General features: G+C 39.1%; 1 protein-coding gene across 1 annotated transcript in view; it reads left to right on the top strand.

The window, feature by feature from the left end:
* The window catches only part of SMIM13 (small integral membrane protein 13), a 33,878-nt gene that overhangs the window by 5,927 nt on the left and 10,585 nt on the right, over nt 1-17,366 (top strand). The window lies entirely within an intron of this gene.

The raw sequence follows: 17,366 nt of genomic DNA, 5'->3' as shown, positions 1-17,366 counted from the left end.
TTGCATTTTCACTGCTCTTTTGCTTCCAACCAGACTTCTGTTTCCTTTTAAAAATGTTCCTCCTTGCTTAAAATCCACCCCCCGGTGTCTTCCCATTTCCCTTGGAATAAAATCCAAATTTCTTATTGTAGTGTCCAAGGCTCTGTGATCTAGCCTCTACATTCCTGTTTGATCTCATCTCCAGCCCACTTTCCCACTACTCACAACATTCTAGGAACAGGCCCATCTTGTACCCTCCACAGGGCCTTTGTCCTCATTTTTCCTCTGACTCTTCACATGGCTGATTCCTCATCATTTAGGTTTCAGCTCAATTGTCACTTCAGAGAGACCTTCCCTGACCACCTGTGGTAGACTTCCTGATCACTGTTTACCCCAGAGACCCTTCGTTTTCAGAGGACTATCTGAAATGAGACATTTCATGTGTCTATTGCTCCCAATTAGAGTGTAAGCTCCATGGGGACAGAGACCTTGTTTGACTTGTTCACTGCTTTATCCCTAGATTCTAGAATAGTGCCTGGCATGTGGTAGGCCATCATGTATTTGAAGAATAAACAAGAAAAGATCCCTCAGTATAAATTATTAAATTCGCATTACAGATAAGTCTTAAGTATAGGTGGTACAAATCGGGGGTTGCCTCAAGACAGATAACCCTCATTGAAACACACTTATTAAGCTTTTACATTCAGGTGCTGTGGTGGGGGTTGTGGGTACCCCCAAATTAATAAGCCCTCGAGGAGCTTGGACTCTGGTGGGAAGACATTCATGGCAACAGGTAATTCTAGTTAAATCTAGGCTTCTCCCCTGAGCTCTTGTTTTGTATATCCAGCTCTACCTCTTTTTCTGGTTATGTCATTGAGCTCAGAATCTTTCCCTAAAATTAGCTCTTCTTCTTTTCAGTTTATACATAGAAGCTTAGGGGTTATATTACCTTCCTCATTGATTCCAAGTCATTGGGCCATGTGTCGTATACCCGTTCATCCCCCAAATATTTGAGCATTTGTTATGAGCATGGTACTGAGATACAAGATAAGTAAAACCTGGTTCTACCTTCCACAAATTCTGGTGGGGGATACAGCTTAGTCATTCCTTTCAACAACAAATTGCAAGAGTCTATGAAAACTGTGCTATGTAGGTATACTTTTTTTTACAATAAATTCATCAACTTAGGCATATATACTGATCAACCCTCTTTCCAAGCAGAAACAAGTGCTCCTTTGCCCAATCCTCCGTGAGCAATCAGCCCTAAGTTCATCTCCTTACCTATGTGTATGATTTTATTTTAATCAGGATTTAATTTATTAAGATTATAAATTTAATACCAAGTTTTCCTGTGTCTTTAAGATCAGTGCAAAGATCTTATTTTAATTAATAAATCTGGCATTTTTTTATAAAAATTATTTTTCCTCATTCATTGATTAATATTTAGTCAACTCAGAAATTTAGCAGAACAAATTCCTCTGAGCATGTAACAACTTTTACATGATTAATCATTCCTTAAATATTTAACATACTAATTCTCTTAAACACTTCAAATATCTCACCATTCAAACGTAATTTTAAAAGCAGAATTTTCCTCAGCATTTAAGCCATCTAATAATTGTCAAAAATCATGGAAGGCCAGAAATCGGATTACTCTTTTAATGGCTCAACTTCTTTTAAGTATCTCAAGCATCTTTTAAAAACAGCATGAACAAAGAAATACAGAATTTTAAAACTTTCCTTGTCACCTTATCACTGTTACTGTCATTTAGCAGTCTCTTGCTCAGGGTAGCAGCTCAACACGTCTGCTTTATTGAAATTTTATTTGGGGTCGCTAGTAACCTCCCATGTTGAAAGATATGCCTTCTTCGCCCTCTTCTTACCTAGCCTATCAGGAACATAGCTGACTGTTCCTCTTTCTCTTGGTTTCTGGGCCACTGCTTTCTCCTGGTTCTCGAACTTCATTGACCATTCTTTCTCAGTCTCCTTTGCTGATTCTTTGTTATCGCCCCAAAATCCTAGGGCTTAGTCCTCCTGGACTACTTATTTCTCTCCTGACACCTACTGATTTCTCTACTGATTTCTTCTAGGCTTCAGGTTTTGAATGCCGTCTGTATGTTGGCAGCTCCCAAATACATAGATATCTCCAGCCTGGACATCTTGCACTAAATGCCAAACTTGTATATCCAGCAGTCTCCTCAGACGTCTTCATTTGAGTTATATAATAGACATCTCAAACTTAACATGTCTGAAACTACATTTCTGATCTTGCTGTTCGTGCAATCTTCCCCATTTCAGAAAATGGCAACTTTTATCATTCCAGTTACTCAAGTCAAAAACCTAGCACTCATCTTGACTCTCCTCTGTTTCTTTATATCCCGTATCTGATTTGTCATTTTGATCTAATGGATATGCTTTCACAAAGGTCCTGAATCCAACCATTTTTCAAGATGTCCTTTTCTCCTGTCGTAATCAATCCATCATTTTCTCTTGCCTTGATTATTAAAGTAGACTAACTGGTTGTCCTGCTTCAGCTCTGTGCTGTCTTACACTCAATTCCTCATTCCAGCTCTCTGACTCAACTTTTTAAAAGGAAAACATTACTCTCTTTTGCTTAAAACCCTCTCATGCTTCAGATTGTGAAAACCAGCCATTATGGTGGCCCTTGAGGTCATTTGGGATCCTGCTGCCTCTCAGGCCTCATCTACTACCATGCTCCCCTTTGCTTGTCTGCTCCAGCCACACTGGCCCAGCCGGTGTTACTTCAGCATAATCCACCAGTCACGCACCTACCTCAGGGCCTTTGCACATGCTGTTCTTGCTACCTGGAATGTTCCCATACTCTAGATAGCTATGTGGCTTGTTCCTCCACTTCTTTCGGGAAATCATTCAATGTCACCTTGTCTGTGAGGCTTCTCTACCCTCTCCCACACACATGCCCTCTTTCCCCTTACTCTGACTTTTTTTTTTTTTTCTATTGCACTTTGTTGTAACAGGACAAATGTTTGTTGCTTATTTCCAGAAGGGAAGGGGCTTAGTCTATTTTATTCACTGATCTATCTCCAGCACTAAGACTAATGCTTGGGACACAGTAGGTACTCAATGAATATTTGAATGAATGAATTTTCAGCATTCCCATATATACTCCTTTCCCCACATGATTAACACTTTGCAATAGTATGGTACCTTTGTTACAGTTGATGAAAGAATATTATAATTGTACTATTAACTATAGTCCATTGTTTACAGTAGGGTTCACTGTGTTGTACAATCCTGTTTTATCTTTTAACTTTTATTCAGGTGACATATATTTGACCTAAAATCCCCTTTAACCACATTCACATATATAATTCAGTGCTGTTAATTACACTCAGTTTTGTAATACCATCATCACCATCCATTTTCAAAACTTTACCGTCAACCCAAATAGAAAGTCTGTACAAATTAAGCAACAACTCCCCATTCCCTACCCCATCCCTGGTAACCTGTATTCTAGATTCTAACTCTATGAGTTTGCTTATTCTAATTATTTCATAATAGTGAGATCACACAGTATTTGCCTTTTGTGTCTGGCTTCTTTCACTCAACATAATGTCTTTAAGGTTTACCCATGTTGTCACATGAACCAGAACTTCATTCCTTTTTAATGTTGAATGATATTCTGTTGTATGTATATATCACATTTTGTTTATCCATTCATTGGTTGATGGACACTTGGGTTGATTCCATCTTTTTGTAATTGTGAATAATGCTGCTATGAGCATTGGTGTGCAAATATGTGTTCCAGTCCCTGCTTTCAATTATTTGGGGTGTATGCCTAGTAAAGGGATTGCTGGGTCTATGTTTAACTATCTAAGGAACTGATTTGCATTTGATTTGATTTAAATTTCCCTAATAGCTAATGAGTTAGAGCATCTTTTCATGTACTTTTTAGGCATTTTTATATCCTCTTTGGAGAAATGTCTATACAAGTTTTTTGCCCGTTTTTAAATTGCGTTGTTTATCTTTTATTGTTGAGTTGTAGGATTTCATTAGATATTCTGGATATTTAACCCTTATTGGATATGTGGTTTCCAAATATCTTCTCCCATTAGGTAGATTATCTTTTCACTTTCATGATAAAGTCTTTTGATTGTGCAAAACTAATTTTTTTAACAGCTTTATTCACATACCATAGAATCCATCCAAAGTGTGCAATCTGTGGCTCTTTATATAATCACATGGTTACGCAGTCACCACCACAATCAATTTGAGAATGTTCTCATTGCTCTGAAATAAAAAAAAATCCCATACCCTTAATACCCCCCATTATTGATGTTTAGCTTTGGTATTGCTAAATTGATGAAATAATATTACAGTGTTACTGTTAACTGTAGTCCTTAGTTTCCATTAATTGTATATTTTCCCATATACCAACCTATTATTAACACCTTGTAATAGTGACGTACATTTGTTCTACTTCATGTGAGAACTTCCTTTTGTACAGTTAACCATAGTCATTGTCCACAATAGGTTTTGCTGTTATACAGTCCCATGTTTTATCCTCTAGCTTTCATTCTAGTGACATACACTAACCTAGACTTCCCCTTTCAACCATGCTCAATACTCAGCATTGTTAATTACTCTTACAGTATTGTGCTACCGTCACCTCTATCCATTTCCAAACCTTTACAATCAACCTTATTAAAAATTCTGTATACCTTAAGCATCATCTCCCTATTCTCTACCCTCCTTCTATATCCCGGCAACCTATATTCTAGGCTTTAATTCCCTGAGTTTGGCCATTATAATTAGTTCCTATTAGTGAGACTATACAATATTTGTCCTTTTGTGTCTGGCTTATTTCACTCAACATAATGTCTTCAGGGTTCATCCACAGTGTTGTGTGCATCAGGACTTCAGTCCTTACAACTGCATAATATTCCGTTGTATGTATATACCACATTTTGTTTATCCACACATCAGTTGATGGGCACTTGGGCTGTTTCCATATATTGGGAATCATGAATAATGCTTCTGTAAATATTGGTGTGCAAATGTTGGTTTGTGTCCCTGCTTTTCAATTCTTCTGAGTACATGCTTAGTAAAAGGATTGTCGAATCATATGGCAGTTCTATACTTAACCTCCTCAGAAACCGGCAAACTGCCTTTGAGAGTGGCTGAACTATTTTACATTCCCACCAATAGTGAATAAGTTCCCATTTCTCCACATTCTCTCCAGCTCTTGAAGTTTTTTGTTTGTTTTTTGTTTTTGATAAAGGCCATTGTTGTGTGAAGTGATATCTCATGGTGTGCCAGTTGGATACATTATGTCCCCCAGAAAAGCCATATTCTTTAATGTAGTCTTGCGGGGGCAGACTGATTAGTCTGTTGATTAGGGTGGAACCTCTGAATTATTTCCATGGAGGTGTGGACCCTGCCCATTTAGGGTGGGACTTAATTAGATCACTGGAGTACTTTAAATGGAGCTCACACAGAACACAGAGGGGACCAAAACACCTGAAGAGAAGCTGAGAGAGACATTTTGGAGACAGCTGTTGAAAGCTGATGCTTGGAGATGCTTGGAGATGCAGATAGAAGGACGTTTGGAGATGCTAGCCCAGATTTTGCCCCAGAGAAGCTAAGAGAGGACTCCCAGACACTTAGAGAGAAATGTCCTGGGAGAAAGAAGCAAGGACACAAAGGAGCTGAGAGAGAGGAGCTAAGGCAGACACCCAGAGACATTTTGGAGAAAGCCATTTTGAAAAACAGCCCAGGAGCAAAGGACCAGCAGACACCAGCCATGTGCTTTCCCAGCTGACAGAGGTGTTCCAGACACCATGGGCATTTCTTCAGTGAAGGTATTTTCTTGTTGATGCCTTAGTTTGGACACTTTTATGGCCTTAGGACTGTAAATTTGTAACCAAATAAGCCCCCTATATTAAAGCCAATTCGTATCTGGTATTTTGCATAATGGCAGCGCTAGCAAACCAGAACATGTGGTGGTTTTGATTTGCATTTCCCTGATACTAGTGATGTTGCACATCTTTTCATGTGCTTTTTTAGCCATTTGTATTTCCTCTTTGGAGATGTGTCTTTTCATGTCTTTTACCCATTTTTAAACTGGATTGTTTGTCTTTTTATTATTGAGTTGTAGGATTTCTTTATATATTCTGGAAATTAAACCCTTTCAGATATGTGGTTTCCAGGTATTTTCTCCCATTATGTAGGTTGTCTTTTCATTTTTTCAATGAAGAAACTTGTATCTTTTGATTGCACAAAACTTTTCCATTTTGATGAGGTCCCATTTATCTATTTTTTCTTTTGTTGCTTGTGCTTTGGGTATAAAGTCTAAGAAAACATTGTCTAACACTAGATCTTTCCATACATTATCTTCTAGGAGTTTTATAGTCCTGACTCTTATATTTAGATCTTTGATCCATTTTGAATTAATTCTTGTATAAGATGTAAGTTAGCAGTCCTCCTTCATTCTTTTGTGTATGGATATCCGGTGCTCCTAGCACTGTTTGTTGAAGAGACTATTCTTTCCCAATTGAGTGGACTTTGGCACCCTTGTCAAAATTCAGTTGACCATAGCTGTGAAGGTCTATTTCTGAACTCTAAATCTGATTCCATTTGTCTATATATCTGTCCTTGTGCTGTTTTGACCACTGTAGCTTTGTAATAAGCTTTAAAGTCAGGAAGTGTGAGTCCTCCAACTTTGTTCTTTTCAAGATGGTTTTGGTTGGGGCCCCTTATCCTTCCATGCTAAAATGATGATTGGCTTTCCCATTTCTGCAAAGAAGGCTGTTGGAATTTTGAGTTGGAATTGCACTGAATCTGTAAACTGCTTTGGGTAGATTTGACATTTTAACAATATTTAGCCTTTCAATCCCTGAGCATGGAATGTCCTTCTATTTGTTTCGATATTCTTTGATTTCTTTTAGCAAAGTTTTGTAGTTTTGCACATATGTCCTTTACATCCATGGTTAAATTTATTCCTAGGTATTTGATTCATTTAGTTGCTATTGTAAATGGAATTTTTTCCTTGGTTTCCTCTTCAGATTGCTCATTATTAGTGTATAGAAACACTACTAATTTTTGCGTGTTGATCTTTTACCCCACCACTTTGCTGAATTTATTAGTTCTAGTAGCTTTGTTGTAGATTTCTCAGGACTTCCTATATATAGGATCAAGTCATCTGCAAATAGTGAAAGTTTTATTTCTTCCTTTCCAATTTGGGTGCCTATTATTTTGTTTTCTTGACTAACTGCTCTGGTTAGAACTTCCAGTACAATGTTGAGCAGCCGTGGTGACACTGGGCATACTTGTCTTGTTCCAAATCTTAGAGGGAAAGCTTTCAGGTTTTCATCATTGAGTATGATGTTAGCTGTGTTTTTTTTCATATATGCCCTTTATCATATTGAAGAAGTTTCCTTCTATTCCTATTTTTCTAAGTGTTTTATCAAGAAAGGATGCTGAATTTTGTCAGATGCCTTGTCTGAACCAATTGAGAGGATGTTGTGTTTTTTTTTTTTTTTCCCTTCACTTTGCTAATGTGGTTTTTACATTAATTGATTTTTCTTATGTTGAGCCACACTTGCGTATCTGGGATAAAACTCACTTGATCATGGTGTATAATCTTTTTTAATGAGCTGTTGGATTTGCAAGTATTTTGTTGAGGATTTTTGCATCTATATTTATAAGAGAAATTGTTCTGTAATTTTCTTTTCTTGTAGTATCTTTATCTGGGTATTAGTGTGATATTGGCCTCATAGAAAGTGTTAGGTGGTGTTCCCTCCTCTTCAAGTTTTTGGAAGAGCTTGAGCAGGACTGGTATTAATTCTTGGAATATTTGGTAGAAAATTCACAGGTAGAACCTGTGAAGCCATCTGGTCCTGGGCTTTTTTTGGTGGGGATGATGGGTGGGAGTGGATAACTGCTTCAATCTGTTTATTTGTAATTGGTCTGTTGAGGTCTTCTGTTTCTTCTACAGTCAGTGTAGGTTGTTTGTGTGTTTCTAGGAATTTGTCCATTTCATCTAGGTTGTCTTATTTGTTCGCATATAGTTGTTTATAGTATCCTCTTATGATCCTTTTTATCTCTGTGGGGTCAGTAGTAACATTCCCTTTTCCCGTTTCTGATTTTATTTATTTACGTCTTCTCTCTTTTTCTTTGTCAGTCTAGGTAAGGGTTTGTCAGTTTTATTGATCTTTTCAAAGAATGAAGTTTTGGTTTTGTTAATACTCTTTATTGTTTTTTTATTCTCTATTCATTTCTGCTCTTATCTTTGTTACTCCTTTCCTTCGGCTTGCCTTGGGTTTAGTTTGCTGTTTTTTACCTAGATCCTCCAGGTGTGCCATTGATCTGATTTTAGCTCTTTTTTTTTAACGTAAGCGTTTTAGGGTTATAAATTTCCCTCTCAGCACTGCCTTCACTGCATCCTGTAAGTTTTGATATGTTTTCATTCATCTCAGGATATTTAAATATTATATATTTACAATTTAAAAATGATATATTGATGATGCTTAAAATTATCCATAATGGTAGCTTCATGTTGTCTGTGAAGTGTTCCCTGGAGAGGAAGAGACTGGCGGCTAGGAGATGGTAGCAATGGGTAATATTTGATGGCTCTTTATTATGCACCACACACACTTTTTAGTGTGTTATGTATGCTAACTGTTTTTATTACTACACTAATCCTTTAAGAATGAGTACTGTTATTGGACCCATTTTATAGAGGAGGAAACTGAGGCACATAGAGGTTATCTTGTCCCTGGTCACTTATTTGAGTTAGGATTCCTGGGAGAGTGGTGTGGCTCCAACATGCCTCTGAAATAGATTATGGAGGTAATTTGGTTGACAAATAATGAGGGTTTGGTCTAGGATGGGGAATGGCATTGGGCATGTAGAGAAGGAAACAGATGGAAGAGAATTTATTAGAGTAGAATCTGTGGCAGAATAGGGGAAGAACCATGTGCTGAAGAGGAACGCTTTCCCAGCAGAGAGGTGGAGAGGGGATACATTACCCATAACAGAAATAGTAAAAGCAGAAATCAGGAGGAGCTGGTTGAAAATATGTGTGTGAGTATATACATGTATATGTGCATATAAATAGGTGTGTATACATGGAGGGGGGTAGAGGGAGAGAGAGAAATGAGAGGGGAAAGGTGTCTTCAAGCCAACAGGTAGACACGTAGAGTCCTGGGATTTAAGAAAGGTGGAAGATACGGGTGAAAAGTTTGGTCATCCATCTATAGGGAGGTGATATTTGGATCCATGAGAATTATGTGATTACTGAAGGGAAAAGCGAATAGAGCAAAAAGAGAGGTTTAAAATACAAACTTGAAAATGTACGTTTATTGGGTAAAAGAGCCTTAAATGAGGATGTCTCATGATTCAAAATTGTCTTATTCAGTAACGGTATCTCCAGGGGCTTCTGGCTTTGTCTGGTGTGTCATTAAGGAGGGCTGTGCAGTGGAGAGAGCCCTGTGGAAGGAGTTGGAAGAACTTGGCTCTATTTTGGCTTAACTCTTAGCTGTCTTTAGAATAAAATAGAAACAGAGTAATAAGACTGAAAATGGAGACAAGTTTTATACAACTGTAAGGTTGGTATTAAGCCCGCCAGTTAGCCATTTAGATGCCACGATGAAGGTGGGATTATATTTTAACTCCATCATAATGACTGCACAGTTTACAAAGATAAGAAAAAGGTGGTAATCCTGCACCTGGGCTTTTGGAGCAAAATGAACTTGGGTGGTGAAATTAAATTCTCATTCCCTAAATAGTGTTTTGTGTTTTAGCCATCCTTTAACCATCAAAATCTAAGAAATTTGATACACTTTTAAGAATTTAATGGTTGTGAGTCATTTTGAGCCTTTATTTTCTTATCTAGAAAATGGGGATAATGATTCGTGGTCTAACTAATACATAGGGCTATTGTGAGGTTTAAGTGAGATGTTGAATGTAAAAGCACTTTGTGAACTGAGAACTCTTTAATGAAGGTGAATTACACTCCCCTTGGGCTTATTGTGTGTTGATGGTGATGGTTCATCACTCAAGTTCATCTGTTATCACTTCCCTTCTGCAGCCAGTGCATTTATCTTACATTGGAAAACAATGTACAATGTGTTTCCCGAAATTCATCCTTTGAAGTAATGCTTTGTTACTGGCACACACAAGTAATGCTTTGATTACCCAAGAATACACACCCTCTGTTGCCAGCCAGTTTTTCTGGCATACTGCTTATCAGCGTGAGCCTGGAGCAAGGCACCGTCTTGCCTCACCGTCTTGCCTCTTAAATTGTGAGAAAACACAATACCTGTATTAGTAATCAGAGTAAGTTTCTGACTATAGGCACAAATAATTGTTAGACCATCCTTCCTCCTTCCCCCTGAGCCCCTTTCTTCTCCTCCTCCATGTTTTTTTTTTACTAAATTCCAGGACATGGTGCTACAAGACACATAATCCTTCGAATAAGAGTAGATCGGAGGTTTTACTATGAGTATCAGGTTTGGGTGAGGGGAATTGTTCGAGCTATACAGTATATATATAAGAGGTCCTGCCTGCTGTAAGCATGCAGGGTACAAAGCAGAAGCCCCTTTCAGTAAAAAGTAGTCTGGTTTTAGTGGTTATTCCCTCCCCTACCCCCCATTCCCCCCAAAAAAAATCACATACACATACATGGTATGTTAGTCACTAGGGCCCAGAGTGCAAATTAGGATGGTCTGTTCTTATGGTAAATGAGTTACAAATCTGAACTGGTAATTCTTGTGTCTCCCAACTGTACACCTACATTCACATGCCCCTCTCATGTTATTGGGGTTCTTTTAAGACCAATAACATGTAGATAGAGGCTATTTCTTCATTTTTTATTAGTTGACTTTCCACTTACTCGTTTACATTCATAGTATACAAAAGCATGAACCCTGAGTGTAAGTCTGTTATATTAAATCATTCTGTTAACCAGATAGAGTGTAATTCTAGTTGGAGCAAAGACATAATCATTCTTTATGTCCAACTTCTGACTTTTCTCAAGTGGGGAACTTCTCAGATAGGCTATCTGGTCCACTGTTTCATCTCTTCCCCATTGGAACTCCATTTCTAATCCCTTTTCTCCTTTTCCTTGACCAATCTCATAATTGATTTGGCAACAGTTCTCATGTTTCCTTTTCGCTCTGTATCTGTTTTTTCCAAACCTGCCTGTGCATCAGAATCACTTAGGGAGCTTAAAACAAACAAACAAACAAACCAAATGAGTAAGCACTGTCGGAAATAAAGTGGTACCTGTAAGGGAATAAATGCTCTCTCGGTTCTGGAGGAGAAAAGAATTTATTTACTATCTTGCAAGATAGGGCGTCCAGCCAAACACATGGAAGGAAGGCTGGCGCGCCCGAGGAAGAGAATGGCGATGTTTAAATCTCCTACTCCTAATTCGCAAGTCCCTCCCCTGTTTCCCCATTGACTGGGTACTACAGAGGTTACAGCCTATCCGAGAACACTAACTAATTCATCTTTTGAGATTTTAATTTGTACAGCCAATCCCAGAGAGCCAACTAGCTCATTATTAAGATTTTGAACTGATTAGCCAATCCCCCCCCCAAATTTTTATTTTTTGCTGTGAGTTCCCGCCTCTGATACTACCTCATGTCTCTTTACATCAGGCAGATTCTCTCTTCTCTTTGTCTGGGGCTTGTTTAAACTGGTTTTGCCTCCATTTCCCTTATTCCATGCTGTCTCTATGTGAAAACGAAACTTATTCCTTTCTTACAGATTCCCTCCTCTTTCTTTTTAAACACTTTTAGTTTTCACATTTTAGATTCTCAAATTTGCTAAGGGCTTTTTCACATTTTTTATCATAGGGATCTTTTTTTTATTTTTGATTCTAGTGGTTTTGATGGGTTTTTGAACTAGCCTTTGAGCACACGGGATTATGTAGCACCCATCTGTTATAAACATTTTGGCTGGAATGATAAGGAAAATTAAAATAGATGTTGCAATTCCTTTCCATTTCTCGAACCAATTTTCCAACCATTCTATGAGTGGGTTGTTAATGCTAGAATTCTTTTCTAGTTTTTGAAATAAGGCTGTTAAGCCTTGTAGGGCTTTGGTGATAGTTCCATTAGGTGCAGTATTATTGGGGATGAATGTGCGACAATTTCCCCCAACTATAGCACTGATGCCTCCTTTTTCAGCTAGCGTTATGTCTAGGGCCATTCTGTTCTCCCATGCCATTCGGCTAGTGGCATCTAACTGTTCTGCTATTTTTTAATGACATTCCTGGTATAGTTGATAAATTTTAGCTGATGATTGACATTTTTATTGATGGTGACCCACCAGAATAAGGATGATTTAAATTCTGCAGCTAATTGATTTTTAGCTTTAAACTCTTTAGGAACTTTCTGGGGAACCCCTATACTATTTACAAACATTTTTTATTGAAGGAACTAGGTACACTTTGTACATTTTTCTTTTCTCCTTTGCCTTGGGTTGGTACTTTATTACTTTCAAATGCCAGGGTAAATGAGATAGCCAATTGAACCAGAGCACAGGTTCCTCCCCACCTTTCAGGTAGTGTTGGCCAGAGGATGCCCTTCCCACAGTACCACCAGAGGTCTGCTCGGGGTATAGTTAGGCTGGAGAAGTTGCCAGTACTATCCTTGCTCACATTCCACACCTGTGTACACAAAGCCATGGTACCAAGATCCTGGAGCCCTTCTTCCCATCTGGAGAGACAGGCAGAGTGGTTTCCGGGACCAAGGTGAGACGCTGGTATGGCTTTGACACTTCCCTCCTGGACTGGAGGGAAAAGGGAGGACAACGTACTACAACTTTCACCAGGAGTAGCATTTTGAAAGAGGAGTGTTATACATTTAAACTCCCTTTCACGCTTTTTCATCCCCAAGGGGAAGGGCATAATCTGAACAGTGGGTTGTTTGGTTGTACAAGCAAACAGTTACTTCTGTTTAGACTCTGGATGGTATGTTTGCCCCATTCTACCCAGGCATTTGTATTTCCATAACCTGTCTCTATTTCTGTGGTTTGCTTTAAGTCTTTGGCCTTAAGTATTCTAATGACCTTGGGGTCAATTTGTACTGGAGAGTTAAATTCCAGCCAAGTTTTCCTTAATGGTTTTTCCTTCAACCTGGGTTAAGACCCATCCCTCATACTGTGTGGTCCACCAAGCAGTGTTCCAAGAATAACAGGGGTTAGGTGTCTCATAAGTTATACTCTCAAATGTTTGCTCCCCAACAATCTTGCTTTCTACTTGAACAGTCTGCTTACATAAATGCTTATATTCCTTCCTCAGTTGTTGCTGATGTTTTAGATTTTTACAGCTCATTACTTGACAGACATCAAATTGTACAGTTTGAGACTTTAAGCCTTTGACTACACTTATAACCAGCTTAGCAGAACCTGTTACTCCTTGAATATAGAACATTATGATCAGTATAAGCAATTTCATCATTAAGCTATACACAGAGCACAATGCAAACATAGGGTTTAATCCAGCTCTTCCTCCCTCCTAGTATGTTCTTTCAACTGTTGCCTATTTAAGGTGATCCTTAGGGGATCTGAGGTAGGAGTCACTTCCCAGGATTCAGGTTGAGTTGCTGGATACTTATCGTCTGGTTCAAGCACCGGTCCCTTCACTCGTGTGTAATGAGTCCAGCCTCTTTCTGCCGTTCGGACTGCCGTCTTAGTTGTCAGCAAGACTTGATAGGGTCCTTCCCAGATCGGTTGAAGTTTGGATTCTTTCCACGACTGGATCAGAACCCAGCTGCCAGGCTGATGTCGATGGGCAGCAAATTCAAGAGGCGGGGTCTGAGCCAACAGTCCACGGTGCCTGAGAGATGATAAAGTAGAAGACAAGGCCAGTATATAATTCTTAAGAAAAAGATCCTTTGTGTCTAGGGAGGGGAGCTCTCCAGTCCTCCTGGGGAAAGGCAAACCAAAAAACCAAAGGCCTACACCTTATAATTGCCTAAGTACTAAATTACACATGGCTTGCACCCCTCTAATGACTCCCCTAGTGTAAAACTGCTAATACCTGCTTTAGGTACAGACACTCCTGAAGTCATGTGCATGAAGAGCAGCAAGAACTTACCAACATTTCGGGCTGGAACAATTAGACTAAAGGACAACTATAATTTACAATAACCTAAGATTAATGAACATAAAAAGGCTTACCACTCTTAAATGCTAACTTAAAATTCAGTTTTTAGTACACCTAGTTTAGTGATGCTTGAATATACGTGATTCACATATATGCATACCCTGAACATACACACAAGTTTTGCTGTTAGATGAGTAAAAACCCACTCTCCAGGGAGAGGAGGACAAGCCTTGGTGTGTAGTATTTGACAATATATGTGGTGTCTTTATTCCTATTAGACTCAATGTTAAGATAGCAACCTGGCATTACCAAATGGAGACCTGGGAAGAGATATGAACCATTCACTGTTCTAAGTTTGTTTAATTCAGCTTTAGTGAACCTTAAACCCTTTTATAGGAACATTTACTTGCACTTTGAGTATGGACCTTTTGCTTTTGCCCAAAATATATCAGAAAAATTATACTGCTTTTTACAAGAATACACAGTCTCATATATCTGGAACACAGACACATATAACTCATATACACACTCATAACCATATGAAACAGACATACATTCCCATTTACAAGCATGTATAGCCAATACACTACTGTTACACATACATAGAAAACTTTTACACAGTTTTTCTCACTTTTTTTTTTTCATTTTTCACACTATTGTGAAACTGCACACAATTGCCCAGCTTTAGAGTACACACAAACTAGTATATGCTATAAAGACACAAAGAAATAGCTTCAGTTTACTATAGATGAGTACACAGGAAATTTTTGCCAAGTTTTAAATTACACACTGACAAACTTTCAGTTTGAAAGACTCCTACGTAATTATATTACATGCTTTTATTACATACAAATACAACTATCCCACATTCCTGTGTAAACATACAACTTAAACTCCCATTAGATTCATGAAGTTTTAACTCTCAGAATGCATCCAAATACAGTCCTAAAAAATGTGCATATAACTTCCTGTATACCCTGATACACACATTAAGGGACTTTAAATGTAGCTTCCACATGCCTTAGACTTAATTACACAGCATACTAAAATATGTAAATGTATTTATTAATACCTGTTTAGCCCCACATAAGTATATGAATAGAGAATCACACAAACCCCATGCTACAAATTCCCTTCCTCCTTTTTTTTTTTTTTAAACTGCTCCAATTACTTTTCTATCTCACTTTTGTCTGTTTCCTCCCTGGCTTGTTGACTCTCTGAATATTTCCTCTAATGGCTTATTCAGCCATTCATCGATTTTTGGATCTTCTCTGAATATTAGGCTAAAATTCCTTTATATAACTGACCTTTTAAAGTCTGAGTTATTAACAGAATGACATTGTATTCTTGGGGCTTGAGGGAGTGGGAGTCCAACCCTTTTTAGAGGCTTTTGTGGCAGCCCTTTTCTTTTCAAAGTCTGGGGTGATGTTGGGGAGATTACCTTTTTGGCCCCACCCTTCTTAAACATCGGGGTGCCACCCAGACTCTGCCTCTTCGGGGTAAAGGCTCTGCCTTCTCTGAACAGTGGGGTGGCAGCCAGGCTTTTCGCATTCCCCTGGGAATGTGCTCCACCCTCTGGGTCCTGAGGCGGCAAAACTTTTCTAGAGCATTGAGGCGGAAGGCCCACCCTCAACCCCCAGGGCAAACTCACCCTTTTCATGCATGTGGGCCACTCCACTCTCCCAGCCTGAGACCACTTGACTTCAGACCTCAACTTTCATCGTTCTTTGGGGATATGGGTACAGCCAATTTTATTTTAGGTGGATGCAGTCTCTCTCTCTCATAGCCGCCCTCTTTCCCATTTCCCTTTCTTCTCCCAAGAAAGGGATATTTACATAAACCAGAGTTTAAGAATTAAGTTAATTGTTATTCAGCTAGCCTTGCTAGGCTTTTTATTAATGATTCTTACCTTTCTTTCTTTAAGAGCCTTTAGAAACAGAAACTTTTGGAAATCTCTCCATTTTTTTTTTTTTTTCTTAACTTTTGGTGGGTTGTAATTACTGGAGCAGTCAGCATTAACTGGCTCTTCAATTGCCTGGGGGCATAGACTGCTTCCACTAAAACCCCAGGCTTTAATGGTTCCCGCCCCAGTGGGGGAGGGGAAACCATAAGGTGGGGGAATGCTTATCCCAGGTTTTAGTTTCTTTTTTTTTTCCTGCAGCCACCACATGGCACAGTTCAATTCTGCCTTGGAAAAAGGTTTATTTTTATTAACATGACACACGAGGTCAGCACAAAGCCAACTCTTATCTGCCTTATATTTTGGCCAGAATATATTTGGCAGCAAAATGCCTTTTTTTTTTTTTTTTTTTTTTTGTCTAAACATAACAATAATATTTGATCGTTTTCTTTTACCCTTTCCCTTGGTCCAATTACTTTTAGCCCAATGTTTTAACATGTTTCCCAATGGATTATTTAGAGGAATGTTCCCCAGGGACCCTAAAGGTACCCCCTTCCCTTTATTCCCAGCCGGCTGACTGCCTCTATTCCCCATTCTGAGTCTTGCCTGAGCATCTTTCCCTTAGGATCAGCTCTAGGCTCATCAGAATGTCCCCATTCTGAGTCTTGTTTGGGCATCTTTCCCTCAGGATCAGCCCTAGACTCTCAGAATGCTTTAACCACCAAGGTAATATAATATTTCTTTCCTTACCTTGGTCCGTGCACGGAGTTGCCTGGTTAACCAGAGGCAGGCCTTTTCATTTCCCCCTTTTCTCATCCACAACCAGCAGATTCAAGCATCTGGTCTCGGGCCCTTTAGCTGCCGGAGATGGGCCCCCAATGGCGGAGTCCGAGACCGCTCAATCAGCGGGGCGCGCCTTCCCTTTGTCCACCTCGGGGGTCCCCCTCCGAAGCTTTGGATCCCGGACGAGCCCCCAAGTTGTCGGAAATAAAGTGGTACCTGTAAGGGAATAAACGCTCTCTCGGTTCTGGAGGAGAAAAGAATTTATTTACAATCTTGCAAGATGGGGCGTCCAGCCAAACACGCGGGAGGCTGGCGCGCCAGAGGAAGAGAATGGCGATGTTTAAATCCCCTACTCCTAATTCGCAAGTCCCTCCCCTGTTTCCCCATTGACTGGGTACTACAGAGGTTACAGCCTATCCGAGAACACTAACTAATTCATCTTTTGAGATTTTAATTTGTACAGCCAATCCCAGAGAGCCAACTAGCTCATTATTAAGATTTTGAACTGATTAGCCAATCCCCCCCCAAATTTTTATTTTTTTGCTGTGAGTTCCCGCCTCTGATACTACCTCATGTCTCTTTACATCAGGCAGATTCTCTCTTCTCTTT

The sequence above is a fragment of the Choloepus didactylus genome, chromosome 7, assembly GCF_015220235.1.
Source record: "Choloepus didactylus isolate mChoDid1 chromosome 7, mChoDid1.pri, whole genome shotgun sequence".
In the NCBI taxonomy this organism is placed as follows: domain Eukaryota; kingdom Metazoa; phylum Chordata; class Mammalia; order Pilosa; family Megalonychidae; genus Choloepus; species Choloepus didactylus.
Note: the sequence above shows the minus strand (reverse complement) of the source record. Positions and strands in the feature narration are given on the sequence as shown.